The sequence below is a fragment of the Durio zibethinus genome, chromosome 15 (genome assembly GCF_047325235.1).
Source record: "Durio zibethinus cultivar Kanyao isolate XHJ-2024 chromosome 15, ASM4732523v1, whole genome shotgun sequence".
In the NCBI taxonomy this organism is placed as follows: domain Eukaryota; kingdom Viridiplantae; phylum Streptophyta; class Magnoliopsida; order Malvales; family Malvaceae; genus Durio; species Durio zibethinus.
Genome location: NC_143176.1, coordinates 14828450 through 14846941, shown reverse-complemented (window position 1 = coordinate 14846941; position 18492 = coordinate 14828450).

Sequence of the window (18492 nt, the reverse complement as noted above, 5' to 3'; positions counted from 1 at the left end):
AGTATAACTATATATATATATAATGTACCTTATGAAGGGAATAATGTATAAATATACAAAGTTAAAGTAGTGAAATTTTTAAATTTTTAAATTTCTTTAAGCTAAGATCAATCAACGAGATCATACAAACACAACACATAAAAGCCACATAGGTTTCATTTTGATGTGTACTTTGTGTGCCAAAACTGCGTTGGTTCAAGTTAGTGGTCATCTAAGTTGTTTCTCAAGCCATAAAGCTAGCCAAACGTGTAACCTTTAATGGTAATCCATAAAAACTCTTTGAAAAAACCATCTTTAAGGTAGGAAAAATACAAATCACACTCTAGCCAGTGAGTGTTTGCAATGCCTTTTATTTTTCTCTCTAGTTTTTACTTAGAGTTGCTTTTAGCTTATTTTTGCATCAAATATGCCTTGAATCTTGCAAGAGGAGTGGTGGCATAATCTTCTTTTTATAAAGGGACAGTCGACCACATTAGGTTACTACGGACAAGTATATTACCATAAATATCCCATGCTTAGCCGAATGCACTACATAAGAAAAGTCCCTCTCTTCCTCTTTCTCTTTTTTTTTTTCTTGTTTTATTTCTTTTATCTTTTGATCATACCAAAACCAAATTAAGTTCAATCTAATTTGTCCCAATTTCAATCTTTCACAGTTGTCTTCTGTGTTTGACCTATTAAATTTTTAACATGTTGGCAATAAATATAAGCATTATGAGCCTTTACATTCGGCTATGGATGAATCAAACCTTTTGACTTCATCACTAATTCTCCAATTTTCCAATCGAATGTTTATAGATCATGATCAATGCTAGCTATATTATCATAACCCTCAATTGCTAAAATAAAGCTAATACAAATTGATAACCTACCTATGAATGGTCTTAGTATATAATTAATATCCTTTTATCACGTAATGCAATTTTAGATCTTACATTTTATTTTATTTTTATTCAATTTTTTAGAATAACTTGATGAAAAAGGTGATTGGGTTTCATTGTGCTTTGTTTTTATGTTATGGACTAAAGGGGTTTGTCATTGAGAATAGGAAATAAAAAGGAGAAGAGAAGAGATAAAGCAGCGGATAGACAAAATTTGATAGAAAGAAATAAATGAGTCATTTCATTCATAAATTTATAATAATCTCATTATAGTGGATTCATATATTAGCATATAAGCCAATCATGAGCTATTAATTACAATGACATAATCATCATCAAAAACTGATTACAATTATTAAGTAATAAGTAAGCTTACAACTATTGCGTATGATACTAATAGTTTACCTTGTCACCTGCACTCATTCTTATGCTAATGATCTCGCCAACCTCTTTGTCATTTTCTTTAATTCTAGAACCTACCACCCATAGATCCCCTATATCAAATCTACTTCATTTAGCTTGTTTACATCATTCTTTAAATCAACCATTCCACTTGATTCATTTTCAATCATACGAGTTTTTTTCCATTATTCCTTTGCTAGCTCCCACCAATTCCATCACATTACCCCCTATTTAGCTAATCTTTGTTCTCAATGATCAAAATCTAGAAATTAAACACTCAGTGTTGAGTAATCCTCCCAGGTTGCATTTTCAAGTCCTAAGTTTAACCGTACTACCAAGAGCTGTGTAATAGATTAATTGTTTCTCTTGACTATCCTTTTGTTAAAAAATGCAACAGGATAGACTAAAGGCTATCCATCATCATTTACTTCTAGTGGAGCTATACTGGTATTATTTTTGCTCCAATCTTTTTTTTCAATTGGTTGACATGGAATGCTAGATGTAGCTTTGAATAAGCTAGTAAAGGCAACTTATATTCTATAGGACCAATCCTTACAAATATTGAATAGGGCCCGTAATACTTGGATGAAAGCTTCAAATTTTTCCTAAGAGCTGAGGAAGTTTGCCTGATGGTCAAAGCTTTAAGTAAACTTCATGTCTAACCTAGAATTCTTTGTTGCTCCTTTTCTTATATATATAAAATTTCATCCTATTCTAGGTTTTCTACAATTGATCAATAAGCAATTTGCTCAATTGTTCTCTCTATTTGAGTAGTTTTTCTACAATAAACAACTTAGCAAAAGAACTAACATCCTAAAAAAAGCTTAACGAAGGATATCCATATAATGCTTGGAAATGAGTCATCCCAATTGCTATGTAGCATGTCGTGTTATACCATCACTTAACCAATGATAGCCAATTAGCCCAAGTAATAGGCTTGAGGAAGCACATGCACCAAAAATACTATTCCAAGCATTAGTTCAACCTCTTAGATTGTCCATTTGTTTCAAGATGATATGCATGTTGAGTTGTACAATAGTGCCTAACAATTTCATCAGCTCTTACCATACAAAATTAAGACAAATTTGATCATTGTCGATATAGCAGCTTTGGGGGTTCTGTGAAGCTTGTAAACTTTATTAAGGTATAACTTAGCCACCTCTAATGTTATGTAAAGATGGGAAAAAGCTAAAAAAATAAACATACTTAGTACATTTATCAATAATAACTAAGATACAACTAAAATTGTGTGATTGAGGCAAGTTTTAATAACATTCAACATGCTCAAGAATTAAAATAGGTTGTAAGAGTCCTAGATAAAGGGCATGGTCATTTTTATTCCTTTAGTAGATCTCATAATGTTGGATATATTCTTGAATATGCTTTTTCATTTTTTAGCAATAAAAATATAGCTTAACCTTATAATAGGTGGCTTGTATTCCCGAATGTCCTTTTTGTGTTAAGTTAAGCAATAGTTGTAAATCGATTCCCTTAATTGGCCATGGCAGCATACATACACCCTACCTTTTAACTTGAGTATATAGTGAGTATATGTGAAATGAAGAATGGTAGTGGAACTAAAAGTTAATGCAATAATCATTTTGCTCATAGCCTTATCACTTTCATAACTCAATTTTACCTCTTTAACCCATTCTAGTATGATAATAGTGGAAGACAGGTTGTATAATTATGCTTCATCTTTATGTTGTCTTGATAAGGCATCTACTACCTTATTCATCTTGCCCTTTCTTTAATAGATTAAATAGTCCAATTCGAGCAATTTAGTCAAACCCTTCTTCTATATCATGGTCGTTAAATTCTACTCAAGTTGGTATTTTAAGGCTTCATGATCTATTTTAATAATAAAAGGTCCTCATTCTAGATAGTGTCTCTATTTGCTGATAGCCATCAGTATAGCAATATGCTTTTTTTCATAAATGGACAAATTAACATGTTTAGAACTTAAGGCCTTACTTAAATAACCTATAGGCCTACCATCTTGAGACAATATAACCCTTATCCTATCACTACTTGCATCTATTTCCAAATAAAAAGACCTAAAAAAACCTGACAAAACCAGTATAGAAGAAGTACTCATACCTCTTTTAGAGGATGAATAACCTTTTAAAGACTTAATAGTTTTAAGCTGCTACAAGTACACTAGCATTTACCTTGGAAGGGTCAATAGACACATCATCTCTCGAGATAATATATCCTAAATATTCAATTTTTTGTTGTCCAAAGAAATATTTACTCTTTTTTTTCTTGCAAATAACAGATTTTTTTTTTTTAGAATTTCAAACATTGTTTTCAAGTGCTTAAGGTGATCTTCCATATTAAAACTACAAACTAGAATATAATCGAAGAAAACAAGCATAAATTTTTTCAAACACATATCAAAGACATCATTCATCAAAACTTGAAAAGTGGTAGGAGCATTTGTGAGACTAAAAGGCATTACCTTAAGCTTATAATGCCTTTAATGAGTCTTAAAGGTTGTCTTATGGATGTATTCTTTTCTAGCTCTAATTTCCCAATAATCTGACCTCAAATCAATTTTTAAAAAAAACCTAGCACCTTTGAGCACATCCATTAAATATTCTATAACTAATATAGGAAACTTGTTTTTCACGCTCATGGCATTCAATTGACTAAGAGGCAAGGTGAAGCAAAAAGGCTTTAACTAGTCTATATTACTGATAAAGATAGCATCTCCTTAACTTGCCTCTCCACTTTAGCCTTTTAATGATGAAGGAACTTGTATGACCTTAAATTAATAGGTTGGAAGCCAACGTTGTGTGGTCTACCATGGTCATGTGCCCTTTTTTTAGGCAATCCTTATGGCTTTTTTAATATATTTCAATAGGTAGTGAGCAAACTTTTTAATTTAGTAGGAGTCATAATTGCACTACAATCAACAGTGAGCATGTATAATTCTCCCATTATCTTAGAATCTTTTTCAACCAACTTTTATAGTTTTTCACCATATATAAGTTAAGGGTAGCATGAGACTAGCCTTCCTACAAAGTAACTTACCTCTCCTCTTTTTGAAATGACAATGACATATCATTGAAATAAAAAACTAAAGGGCTAAACTTTTTCATCCAATTAACTCCCAACACTATGTCACTATATCCCATAAGTGAAAATCATGAATGAAAGAGTAACCTTGCATCATCCATTTCAACCACTTACCATTGATTGTGCTATAAAGTTTTTCTCCATTGGCTATAGTGATGGCTAGTGGATTAGAGTGCAACATTTCACATCTATCCTTAGCCCATCTAGGAATGATAAAGCTATATATGCTACCACTATCAACTTACACATTACTTGCTTTACCTTTAATGCTACCCTGAATTCTTAATATATTGTGCCCCACACTTTCAATTAAGGCATTCATAGATTTATTAAGATTGCCTTCAGTGTTATTGCCTTCAGTGTTAATTGATTCTTTAAATGCTTGATGCTCATCTCCATGCTAGTCATCCTCATGCTCTTCCACATCCTTAGTTTACTCATCCACGATGGGAAAATTTAGTTGTTTGTGCTTATTATAGACACCATTTTTGCCTAAGTTTTTATTCTTGTCCATTAAAAGATTAATTAGAATTAACTTTATGCTCTTTTTAATTTAATTTATTGATTTAAAAAAAAACAATTTGAAATTGATTGGGGAAACTCCGCAAGCAATCTCTCGAGGATTAGCAATAGAGGTTCCTAAAATAAGTACCATTTATCCTTATATACTATTTAAAGTTGGTCCTATCAATCAATTTCTAAAAAAGAAATACTACTCTATAATTAACAATGGAAAATCAAATAAGGACACTAATCATGAAAATTTTAAAGTAAAAAAAATAGAATGTAATTTATGAAAATTAAACTAAAATGATTTTTCAACCTCTAGGACTCAATCTAAATGAACTAATGTATCACCTAAGTACTAGACAAAAACTAAAAAAAAGAAATTGATAACGCATGGCATCAACAATGCATCTTGAACAGCACACCATGGCAATGCTACCAACATAATCAAATACTATCAACAAAAACATGTGCTGCCAACAAAAACTTGTGCTACCAACAAGAATATATGCACACCAAAACTGATTTTACACCTAAAGCACATGCATAAAAACTATATATGTAATCCTCCTATATATAGAATTATATGCAAGTATTCATGAAAACTAAACTACATAAACTGAGTGTAAATTTATGGAAATCGAAAATGCAACATGATATTGCAAGAAACATATTTCAACTATTAAACATAATATGAAATTTCATAATGCAAACATGACTTAAAGCTAAAGGAACTTGAATGAACAACTGAAAAGGCAACTAAAATTTAACATGCAAATGAAAAAAAGACATAAGCAACCATTGAAACTAATGTGATCCGCTACATGAAGGAGATTGTATGTGAACAATGAAGGAAATGCCAAATTCCTAATACTAAGCAATTGATAATGTATCTACAAAAGTTTTTACAAAAGAAATTGAAGAACTAGGTTGTAAAAGAAAAGTAACGCAACAAATGTGATTAACAGAAGATTTAACTTAACCAGAAAACTTTTCACCACATGCATGCACCTCTTATGCTAACTTCAAAAATAAATTAAGTATGAACATTAGTTTTAAGAAATCTCTAGATTAGTTAACACACATATTCATTAACACATATTCAATAAGAATTAACATGCAAATCAAAAGATCTATGCAGAACTTTGACTTAACATATCAACATCTAACAATAAATGTATAACATTGAACATAATATGTTCCTAGCTATTTAATCGAAACAACCACTGACTTTCAAAAAAACTCATAGAATCAACAGATATTTATCTACTAAATCAATAAAGCAATACATCTAAAATGAAGAAAGAACAAACTCAGCTACACGAGAGATCCAGAATCACACCAAACAAAACCAGATTTCATGCTTGGTAACTTTCAGTTTTACTTTAGAATTGATTGCTTCCACTTCCGGCTAGGTTTAAAATAGGATTAGTTTTTAGATCTTAATAACCTGCAAAAACAAATTCTCAGCAAGATCTAACTAATTTTGGATAGGTTCCATTGTAACAAAAATAAAATCTTAAACCTAAACAATTCATCAAACAAGTAGGAAAATATCAATATGTTCACCAGTTTGAATTAAGAAACATGTACTTTTTCTAATTTTATTATAAGCTTTGGAAAGATAATGTGAAAATAAAATGAATCATGAACATTCATAAGTCAATGTAGTCAAGAAAGTTGAAAATGAAACTATTTGGTAGATGGGAAAATAGAAAAGAAAATGTAAATAAAAAATTTAAAAATTAAAATCCTAAGCTTTAAAAAAAATCCCCACTTTAAGGCCAACCCTCTCTCCTATTTATAGCCAAAGATAAAGGACTTTAGGTGCTAGAAAAATTAGTATGATGCATGCTTAAGACTTGAACCACTTAAATTTTTTTTTTGTTGCTGCATCAGCCATAGTGTGCATGCCTAGGGCTGATTTTATGTTGCACAGCTGGGGTGATTTTCTCTATGGTGCTAGGCCTTTTTATTGAATATGGACTCCCTCATATGCACTTCATCCACCAATCATATGCTTCTTTTATGCTAAGTCAGCTTTTTTTATTTTTTTATATATTTTTTTCTATAAAAAAATTTCACATTTAATGCATGTTTTTATCACATTGTTACTAAAAATCTATGAGAATAAAACTAAAACATTTCAAGCAAGAAAAGTAAAAAAAACTCCCAAAATATCATTGTGACCAAATAACACTAATGAAGGCCATTAGCTCTAAAATCTTCCATTTTATGTTCATAATTCTTCATCTTCTTCACTTTTATCTACACATATGACAATTGTGATTTTAGGAGTACTTTTGCTAAGAAATTCTAAATAACAAGCTAAAATAATAGTTAAACTGCACTAAAAAGCTAAAATTTTTAATGCAATAAAAAATCTTCAAATGATTAGTTGGGATTGAAATTGCTAAATTTCTTTTAGGATCAAATTCCTTTTAACCTAGTATATTTGTTGCATAGTGCATTTAAAGGTTAATTGGGTTTTAATTTTGTACATGTTCTAGATTAGGGGAAAGTCAAAAAGTTGTGTTTGATTGGGAATTTGACATTAAATCAAAGTGAAAAAAGTTTTGGAAATCCTCTTTGAAATTGAAATCCTATTTGACCTTGAACAGAAGGCTTATTTAAAAACCCATAATTAATCCAAAACGAATCAATCAACAATTGGCAAAGAAAAGAAAGAAAAAAATTCTAGCAGTTTTGTTAGGGTAAATTCTTTAGTGTGATTTTAGGATTGGGTGTGATTTAGAAAGTTTTGATTCAGGAAAATGGAAAGGGAATCAAGATTTGGGTTTAGGGATTTTTTTGGGTTTTTTAGGATTTTTTTAAAAAATTTGGGTTTTTTTTTCAAAAATTTTGGATTTTCCAATTGATTTTTTCAGTGAGTTTAGTTGAATTTTTTTATCAAGTTTTGATGAGGTTGAATTTTTCGATCAAATTTCTAGCAAGGTTTAAAGATTTTGATGCCAATATTTTGGGTTTTAGAGAGAGCTCAAATAGAAATTAGGAAGAGAAAGATAGGGAAAGAGAAAAAGTGAAAGGGAAAAATGTTTTTGGCTTATATATTCCCAAAAACAATGTTGTTTAAGGTAAAAAAATTTTGAAAACCCGTAGCCTAACCCGCAAGACTCACACATTGATCCGAGGCAAGTTCGACCTATTCCGCTTGATTTGTTTCCTTATTTTTGGTTCTTTTTCTAGTTATTTATTTATTTGTTTTTATTTAATTATTACTTAATTATTTTTTATTGATTATTTTATTTCGATAATTTATTGATTTTGATTAAGTTATATATTTTTTTTAATGTTTGAAGTATTTCTTGATATTTCTTTATTTAATTTGTAAAATAATTGAGAATAAATAAAATTTTAGCTAATGATGAAATTTTAAGTTACAAGTAAATAATTTTCTAAAAAACGTTCTAGGTGAGAAAACTTTTTCTAAATTCAATCAAAATGTTGAAGGATTTAGAAATTGATCCCAATATAAAAATTTTTATTCATTTCTAATTTGAGAAAAATTAAAATTGGGAATAAATTGTAAAGATATGATTTTCTTGCATTATTAATTATTAGACAAATTGTGCTTATATGTATTAAATTTGTATTTAAGTTTATATTTTATTATTAAAAATTTGACTATGCTTATATGTATTAAATTTTTATTTAAGTTTATATTTAATTATTAAAAATTTGACTATTTATATTATTTTGCATTTTATTTATTTTTTTCATAAAATATTTAATAAATTTGATGACCGAGCCTCTTCAAGGAAACAGGTATATTACTTGAATACTTTTAAGGTGAGAAAAATTTTAGGGGGTTGGCCAAGGCCTTAGAGAAAACTTTAAAATTAATATTTCAATATTAAAATTTACAAAAAAAAATAAATAATATGAATAAGTTAGTACAATATGAATTAAGGCCAAAAATATAATTTAAAATTAATTGGTACCAATTTGTAGGCATTGTGGAGTGCTATAACCTTACCTACATGTAACTAAACCGAGTTCTATTTAAAAGATTAGAATCTATTCTTTTAGAAACTTTTAGTCAAGCTTAGGATTTCCTTACAAATGGTACATTCACTTAGGTGACCAATCACACCTAGATAAAAAAGATTAGTAGTGACTCCATGTGTTATGTCTAATTGCTTAGTTCTAAAACTTATATGTTATGTCAATTAGTCGACTTCACTAGAGATTTAGAGAGTTAAGATAGCTTTTAATCTTAGGTTGTTTCAAGCCTTATTTTGGTGGTCTTAATTTAATTATTTTCATAATTTTTTCTTGTTTACTAATATGTTTATTCTTTTTGTTTTATCTATTTGTCTAAACAGGAAAGTTTTTTAAATTGTTTTTATGTTCTTTCACACACACTACACATGCATCTCATGCATAAGGTTTCTACCCAAGCTTTGTCCTATTTTAAGAGAGAACGAGTACCTACACTCTCGTGACGTGATAACCTCTACATGAGCTAGTGAAACACTCCCACTTAAATTAAACTCTTTTTGCTTAAAGCCTATCATATGTAAGGATTGGGGTACCTTATTAGTTTATAATGGATAATGACGTAAGAAACAATTTGAAAACCTTTAAGATTATCAAAATATTCTAACCTAGCATATAGAAAACATAATAAGCTAGCCATAGGATAGAGCCATAACTACCCATTATCTTGAAAAACCTAAACTAAGACATAAGGAAAAACACCCTAACCTTTGTTAATTTTTGTTGCAATTATTTTGCTTAGTTCTTTTTGTTTTTTGACATGCATTCACATCATTAAATATGCCATAATGAGTAACTACCACTTAACATTTCTTAACAAAGAAATGTCATCACATCCATGGACTACCTAAAACAATTTGAGTCTTAATTTCACCAAACGGATCTCTTGCTAGCCTGAAGTCATATTAAAGGAAGCTCAATGCAAGGAAGATGATAGCCTACCAACTAATTACACTTATACTATCCTCAATAGAGTTAACCTTAATCTTAAGCAAAACAATCTGATAAACCTTACTAATATTTGGAAGCAATAGGATCGCATAAAAAAAAAGCTTTCTAGAAGAAATATAAAGATTTAGCATTATAACTTCAAGTAGATGTCGATTAACAATTTAGTAGGGCTCTAATGTAGTTTTGGGATCCTTCATATATATGTTTCATATTTAATAAAGTTGACATAGTACCAACAATAGAGGAGTATTTAGTTTTGTTTATTGTGATTGCCAAAATTCTTATAAGGTGTATTGGAGAAACAAGAACAATGGCTAAGAAGCTCACTCATATGATTGAGGAAAATGTACAAACCATTTATGGGTATATGAAAGAAAAAAAAGGAAAATAAATGTATCCCTTGAAGTGTTTTGTGAGATTCCATCTACAAGCACTTTAATGATGAAAAAGGTATGAAATTGATGGCTTTAGCTCTTTATGGGTTTGTGATACTCCCAAGAGTTCTTTGATATATTGATGTTGCGCTAATAGACTTCTTTGAACAAATTGAGTACTATGTTAATCCATCTCTTGCAATATTGGTAGAAATAGTTAGATCCTTAAATTATTGTCAACAAAATTAGAAAAGACATTTTACTGAATGTGCATAATTATTGGTTATTTAGGCCAAAAGTCACTTATAGTATAATGGTGGCAAATTTTGTAAACAATACTTTGCTTCCAAAATTGCCATCAAAGAATTCTGTAAGAAAATTTGGCTTGAAAATAATCCAAGGAAGAATGGGTTTCATTTCTACACAAGCTTACAAGCCAAAAAGTAATATGGAAAGCTGCATGGATGCCTTATGGGTCAATGCTACATGGTTGCAAGAATAAGCTTTGGATTTCTTTTCTAGGCCTTTAAAAAGTAATCAATTATTCTCCAATCATGGTACAAAGGTAATTTAATTATAAACCGATTATTCTAGTAACATATAGGCTCAATATATTGGAATTTTCATATATAAAGACTGATGCTTCAACAAAAATAACCAAGGTTGTCATGAAAACAACCCAATAGGGGAAAATAAAAAGACGTATAGATAAGACTTCATTAGAATATGATGTGTGATGTATTAGGTAAGGAGAAGATATTATGATTTTTTTATAACGAGATCTAAGTTCCCAACCCTATGTGGTGCCTTTAGATCTATTGATAGAAATTAAAGTCACCAAATGAAAGCTTTAGATAAAAATAGATGATCTAAAGCATGAAAACAAAAAGATTTAGAAAAAGATAGTGATGCTACAAAATAATCTGAAAAGCCTAGATGAAAGGATTTTAAAAACTTAGTAAAACTCATGACTTGTGGAAGGAAACCTTTATGGATTTAGATAAGGTGTCTTGTTTCATCATCTCTAAGCTTGAATGCCTCAAAAAAAGAAATGAAAAGTTGCAACTAGAATTACAAAAATGGAAAGAAAAACATCTTGAGATCAATGAGCATAATGATTAATTTGTAGCTACTATTGTAACCTTGAAAGATTAGTTACATACTCAACAAAAGAGTTATGGTAGATTTTACTAAAGAATTCAAGCAACTCCAAATGTATGCTAAACTAAGAGATAGGAGTGAACAATGAAGGAAGGCATATATAGAGAAGCAAAAACATTTGAAGCACATGCTCATACAAATTAGTAAAGCTATCTACAAGGTAGCAGAGACTGAAGAAAGGGTCACAAAGATAAAAATAGTTGTACAATCAATTGGAATGCAAGGATAGCTTTTATTGAACTTCTTGGAAGATATACAAAACCAACATTAACAAATCAAGAAGTTTCTTTAAAAGCCAAAAACCCTAAAATCATTTCATAAATGTAACTAGGAAATTTTAAAAAGTTTTATTAGGCTTTTATCAATGTAATTAGGTTAGGAAACTTTGTTGTTGGGTTTTTTTCATGGATGTTATATTGGAATTTCTTAAACGATTTCAAATTAAGAATTTATGTTAACGAGTGTTATGTGGCAAATACTCAAATGCATGCAAAAAGAATAATTAAGGCAAAAATAATAAATAATAAGAATAACTTAGGACGATATTAATTAAGGCAAAAAAGATAATTTAGAATTAATTGGTAATGATTTTTGGGTATTGTAAGGATGCTATAACTTTCTCTATATGTAACTGAACTCTCGAACCTAGTTTTATTTAAAACACCAGAACCTATTCTTTTTTGGGATATGTAGTTAAGCTTAGGATTTCCTTAGAAAAGATAGATTCACTTAAGAGACCAATCATTTCTAGATAAAAGAATTGATGGCTACTCCATGTTTTGTATCTAATAGGTTAGTTCTAAGACTTACATGTTATGTCACTTACAAATATGTCCAAAAGTGAATCTATCACCACACTTAAAACAAAGATTTTTAGCTTTTCTCTGTTCTATCAATAATGCTCAGTTGGTGTTTAGAGTGGTAATTGGAGAGGGTCTCAGTGTTTGGTTTGAAAAGGTTGTAAGGTGGTTTGGTATATTAAGTAAGGGTTAGAGTGGTTCTCTGGAGCTGTTTGGGTTTTTTATTTTCAGATTCTATGGAGACTTTATGTAGCCTTGGCTTGTCTTAAGATGCAACCAAGGTAGTTGGTTCATTAGCTTTAACCCATGGCTTAATATCCTCTTTTAATCCATTAATGAAATTGGAAACAAAATAGCTCTTGGGAAACTGAGGGTTATACTACAACATGTAAACCTTTAGCTCTTCAAAATTTTCTTGATAATCGTCCACTGTAGATTTCTTAAGTAGCTTGTTAAATTCTTCTATAACATCGTACATGTTTTGTCACAAAACCTTTAAGAAAGGTTAATAGTAAATTCTTGTTAGCTCACATTGGTTTTTTGCATGATGTATCCATCAAACCGTGTCTTTGCTTTCCCTACCAAGTACATGTATGCTAACTCTAGCTATTGATAGTCAACTATAGCAAAAATTGTAAATTATTTATGGCACTTTTTAATTCATCCTCTAAGATTGAATCCATTAAACAAGGCCAATTGGATTTTTAACCTTGATGAAAACATATTTACTACTGGATTTGAATTAGAACTAGCAGTAAGCTCATTGAATTTACATGGCAATATATTTCTTCAAAACACATATTGGTTAATTTCATAAATTTTTTTGGACAAAATACCAGATTATTTATTATTCTTGTAAATATATAAGAAAAATAACTAAAATTAAAAAATAAATTCATAACATTAACAAGTGATAAGTAACGTAAAAATTAGTCTTATTTGGAATAAAATGGATTAGAATTGTCGTAATATACTAAGAAAAAACTACAACAATTCTAAACATGATGAAAAGTAAGAACAATAGTAAAAATATATATTAGTAACATAAATAATTATGATGATAATGTAAAATTTTAATTAATTATTGCAATTGTGTATATATATATATATATACAAGCAAAATAGCTAGAAATTAAAAAAATGGTAATATAGAAATTTAAAAAAAAAAGGTAATGTAAACAAGTGTGAAGAAACGTAAAATTAATATCATTTGGCGTAAAATGGGTAAGAAGTGTCATAGCACACTAAGAAAGAGCTATGAAAATTTTAAACGTAATAGAAGATAAGAACAACTATAAGAATATTATTATAATATAAATATTTAAGTAGATAATATAAAATTTTAATTACTTATTGTTTTTATAGATATAGAAGAAAAATAGCTAATAATTAAAAAGCGAATAAGTAACTAAACAAATAAGAAAAAAAAACATTAAATTTGTATAATTTGCTATAAAATGAGTAAGAAAGAGTTATGACAATTCTACACATAATAGAAGGTAAGAACAACTATAAGATATTACTGTAATATAAATAATTATGTAGATAACGTAAACTTTTAATTGGTTATTGTTTTAATAAATATATGAGAAAAAAAACTAAAAATTAAAAAATAAATAGGTAATGTAAACAAGTGAAGAAAACATAAAATTTGTATCATTGGTCATAAAATGGGTAAGAAGTGTTCTAACACATTACGAAAAAGTTATAACAATTCTAAACATAATGAAAAGTAAGAACGATTGTAAGAACATATTATTGTAATGTAATAATTACGTAATGTAAAATTTTAATTAATTATTATTTTATAAATCTATAAGCAAAATAGCTAAAAATTAAAAAATAAAAAGGTAACGTAAACAAGTGAGAAAAATCATAAAATTCGAATCATTTGACATAAAATGAGTAAGAAGCTTCATAACACACACTAAGAAAAAGCTATAACAATTCTAAACGTAATTGAAGGCAAAAACAACCATAGGAAGATATTATTGCAATGTAAATAATTAAGTAATTAAAATTTTAATTGATTATTGTTTTTATAAATATAAAAGAAAAATATATAAAATTTAAAAAACAAATAGATAACATGAACAAGTGAGAATAAGTGTAAAATTGATATCATTTGATATAAAATGAGTAAGAACTCTCATAGCACATTAAAAAAGATTTATAACAATTCTAAACTTATTTTAATGTAAAACCAACCATACTAAAATAATATTGTAACATAAATAATTAATTTGGTAATGCAAAATTTTAATTAATTATTGTTTATGTAACTATATAAAAAATCCAATAAATAGTAATAAAAAATTTTTGTAACTTAAACATGCGAGAAAAAACATAAAATTCGTATTATAAGCATAAAATGTGTAAAAAGTATCTTAACATAATAAGAAAAAATTATGATAATTTTAAATGTAACAGAAGAGAAGAAAAACTGTAAGAAAATATTATTGTAATAAAAATAATTAATATTGTAACGTAAAATTTTAATTAATTATAATTTTTATAAGTAAAAAAGAAAAATGAGTAATAAACAATAAAAATTTTATTAACATAACAAGTGAGGGAAATAGTAAAATTTCTCTAATATTTGAATCCTATAATTATACCATTTTTGGTCTTAAAAATTTATTAATATAAATATTTATGTAGTAATTTTATTTTTTTCTACGTAGTAAAAATATTTATTTAGTAGTAAAAAATGCCACATCTTAATTGAGTGGCGTTTTAAATATGTTGAATTTTTTTTTTTTTTTATAAAAGACACCAAAATTTGTAATCAAAGTATTTATGAAAAAAAATCATACAAATAAAATGGTATCATGGTAGTTTTCGTTTTTTTTAATTAATGTTTATAAATTTTTAAGACTAGAAAGAAAAATCAAACAAATAAAATTGTAAAATATATAACATAAATAACTAAAAAATTATTTTAAGATTAAAAAAGATAATATAAAATAGTTGATATTTTAAAACTAAAAAAATAAAAAATTTTGTTAAGATGAATACTAAAATTTATATTAATTATTGTTGTAATTTGTTATTTGTTAATAATGAAGAAACAACAAAATATTATTTATTAAAATAATATATGATATAACTATAGTCTATAGTTGAATTGTTATTTTAATATTATTATTTATAAAAATAGATGAAAACAAGTATAAAATATGTAATTTGTAATTTTTTTATTTGTCAGATAAATAAAGTAAATAAAATTATTTTTATATTTTTTAGTTGACTTGTTAATTTGTTATGCCATTTTTTATTTTTTTTAATTATTATAATTTTTTTAATTTTTCATGAGATATCATGATATCTCACGACCTTAGAATAAGGTCGATAAATTATGATCTTACTATAGAAAAACCCAATATTTATTAGTATTTATTTGGCTCCCTAACGGAGGAAAGAAGTAGAAAATGAAAACAAGAGAGAAACTATTAACTATTTCTTTTTATATTTTTCCTCCTCTTGTTTTTTTAATTACCAATCTACTACTGAATCGTTTATTTTTATATTTACTTGATTAAAAAAATTTATGTGCATAAATTTTTTTAACATATAACCTCTAGACATAATTTTAATGTTGTGTCAATTGATTTGAAGATCATCGATCCTTTGTCTTATTTTTCTCTCATCTAAAACTAAAAAAATTAAGAGTAAAATGATAATAACAACATCTTAACAATTTTCTTGCCCAATTTTGGATTCTTTTTAAATAAATTCTTTTTTCATAATAATAACATATAAATATCTATGATTTATTTGCTTTTTGTAATGCTTCAAAAATGACAATATTTTTACTCCATTTGATCAAAATTCAAGTAAAAAACATTTGACTTAGTTGATTTATGTATAATATAATGGTCAAATAACAAATTTTAAATCTCTCATTCTCAAATAAAAAAAAAAATCACAATCCATGGAAGCACATAGGAGTTTATAAAAAAAAAATCCTATAACACAGTAATTTTGGAATGTTGAGAAAAAAATTCTAAGTATTGAATCTATTTCAACCAAAGCCTTTTATCTCATGATAATAATAATTTGGTCACTTGATGGCGTTTGGTATTTTTTGTAAGATTATAATGGTAATGTAATTATCTTGGTGATCTTATTACTAAGATAATTTTAACACTCATGATTTGAAATAATTTTATTTGGTTAATAATGATTAATTTTTATAAGTTAAAGATCATTGTGTTTGAAATTACTAAAAATCAAATATTATTTTATTTAAAAGTATGAAATAACCATGCATATTATAATAGGTATATAAATTAATAATTTTATAGCTGTTTAAAGATAATAATTTGTAAAATATTAGTAATATTTTATTTATTTTATAATAAAATATAATAAAATTATTAAATTAATAAATATATTTATTGATAGGTAAAGTTATTTTTATAATATAAATTATGAAAAAAATTTAAATTAGAAAATAAAACCAATCTATTAAATTCATAATAAAAGCAAAAAAAATATATATATTATATATAAAATATTAAAAAAAGTAAAAAAAATATAAATTATTTTGAACTTGTTATAATGAATATTAGTTTAAAAATATATAAATTTATAATATAAAATAATTATAATTTTATGATGTAGCAAGATTTTAATTCACATATTAAATGGGTAAAATTGACTATTGTTATTACATATCACTTTACCTTGGTGATAAAAATTTTCTACCATTTTGTATAGGAATTAAATCACCATCCAAAATAATGATCTAATTATTCTTGGTAATCCAAAATTACCACCATATAGAATCTCTAACTGCTTATCAAACACAACAATCTAATTATTATGTGCAAATTACCATGATTTTCAAAGTGATCACATCATACCAAATAATACCTTAAATATTTGGTATTTGCATTACAATGAGATTATCTATTTGATATATAAAATAAAATTTAACAATTAAGTATTTAAATTATGTTTCCCTTAAGCATAATGCAGTTTTTGATTAACAAAGTTAATCATATCAATAATGTATTTAGAAACACCTAATTTGAACATGTCACGTTTTTAAAAACATCATGTCATTTTTATTTTTTCTAAATTTTTTTAATTAAAAAATACAATAAAAAGTCTTATAGAAAGACCAAAAAAAAAGCAAAAAAAAAAAAATTAAGTTGACCCTTGCCTTTCCGTTTTCTCATCTCTGTTCCTTTTTTCTTTCCCTCATCTTCCTTTCTCTCAATTTTTACTCTTTCTCTAGATTTTTCTTTTATATTTATATTTTCTTTATTTTTTTATTTTTTGAAAAATTTTTATCTTCTATATTTCTAAAAATTATTTCTTTTTTTAAACATGTAGAACATTTTTATTGTTTGTGTTTGGATATGTCACACAATTGGCTAACTTCATTAGCGAAAGGTGCCACTTGATAAACGAAAGTATTGTTCAAATACTCAATAAAGAATTTTTAGAGTTAATTGCATTTTTTATACCTAAACTTTGAAAAAATATATAAATTAGTACTTAAAGAAATAAAATGTACAATTTGCACTTTTAAATATTGTATCATTTTAATTTAAATTCTAATATTGTTAAAGTAATTCACCTACGTGGCATCTAACTAGAACAATTTTGCTATAAGCATGTTATTCGTTAAATCAAATTATTAAATATTTTGTAATAACCTTCATGAGCATGTGATGTGACAAAAATGATTGATCAATCTTCGATAATTTTCACGGTTTGGACAAAAATATATATTTAATTTATAATGAAAAAAAAGGATGTTAATAGTATGTATAGTAAACATATAACTTGATAATATTAAATAAATGTCACATATATTACTCGATATAGTTAGCATGATTAGAGTTTGGATTAATATGGTATATAATTTGAAATTTCAGAGTATAAATTGTACATTATTTAAAAGTTCAAAGTGTAAATTGTACATTTTATTTTTTTAAATATCAATTTGTACATTTCTTAAAGTTCATATGCAAAATGTGTAATTAAGTCAATTTTTAAGTATCAAATCGATAATTGTACTATAATTTTATTACTAAATATGTAAGGTCAAATTATGCAATTAATCTATGGATTCATTCAATATTTGAGATTAGTCTATCCACTATAATTCATACAAATTTAATCATATTACTATATTAATTTACTAATCTCAACTTGATTGATAATTTTGTTAAATTCGTCCAATTAAATATTATGACATGATCATTGACTTGAATAACATCTTTGACTTAAATAATATGGTATTGACTTCACTTGTATGGTTCTTTGTTAGGTTTCATATTAAAACGATGCCAATGTGGC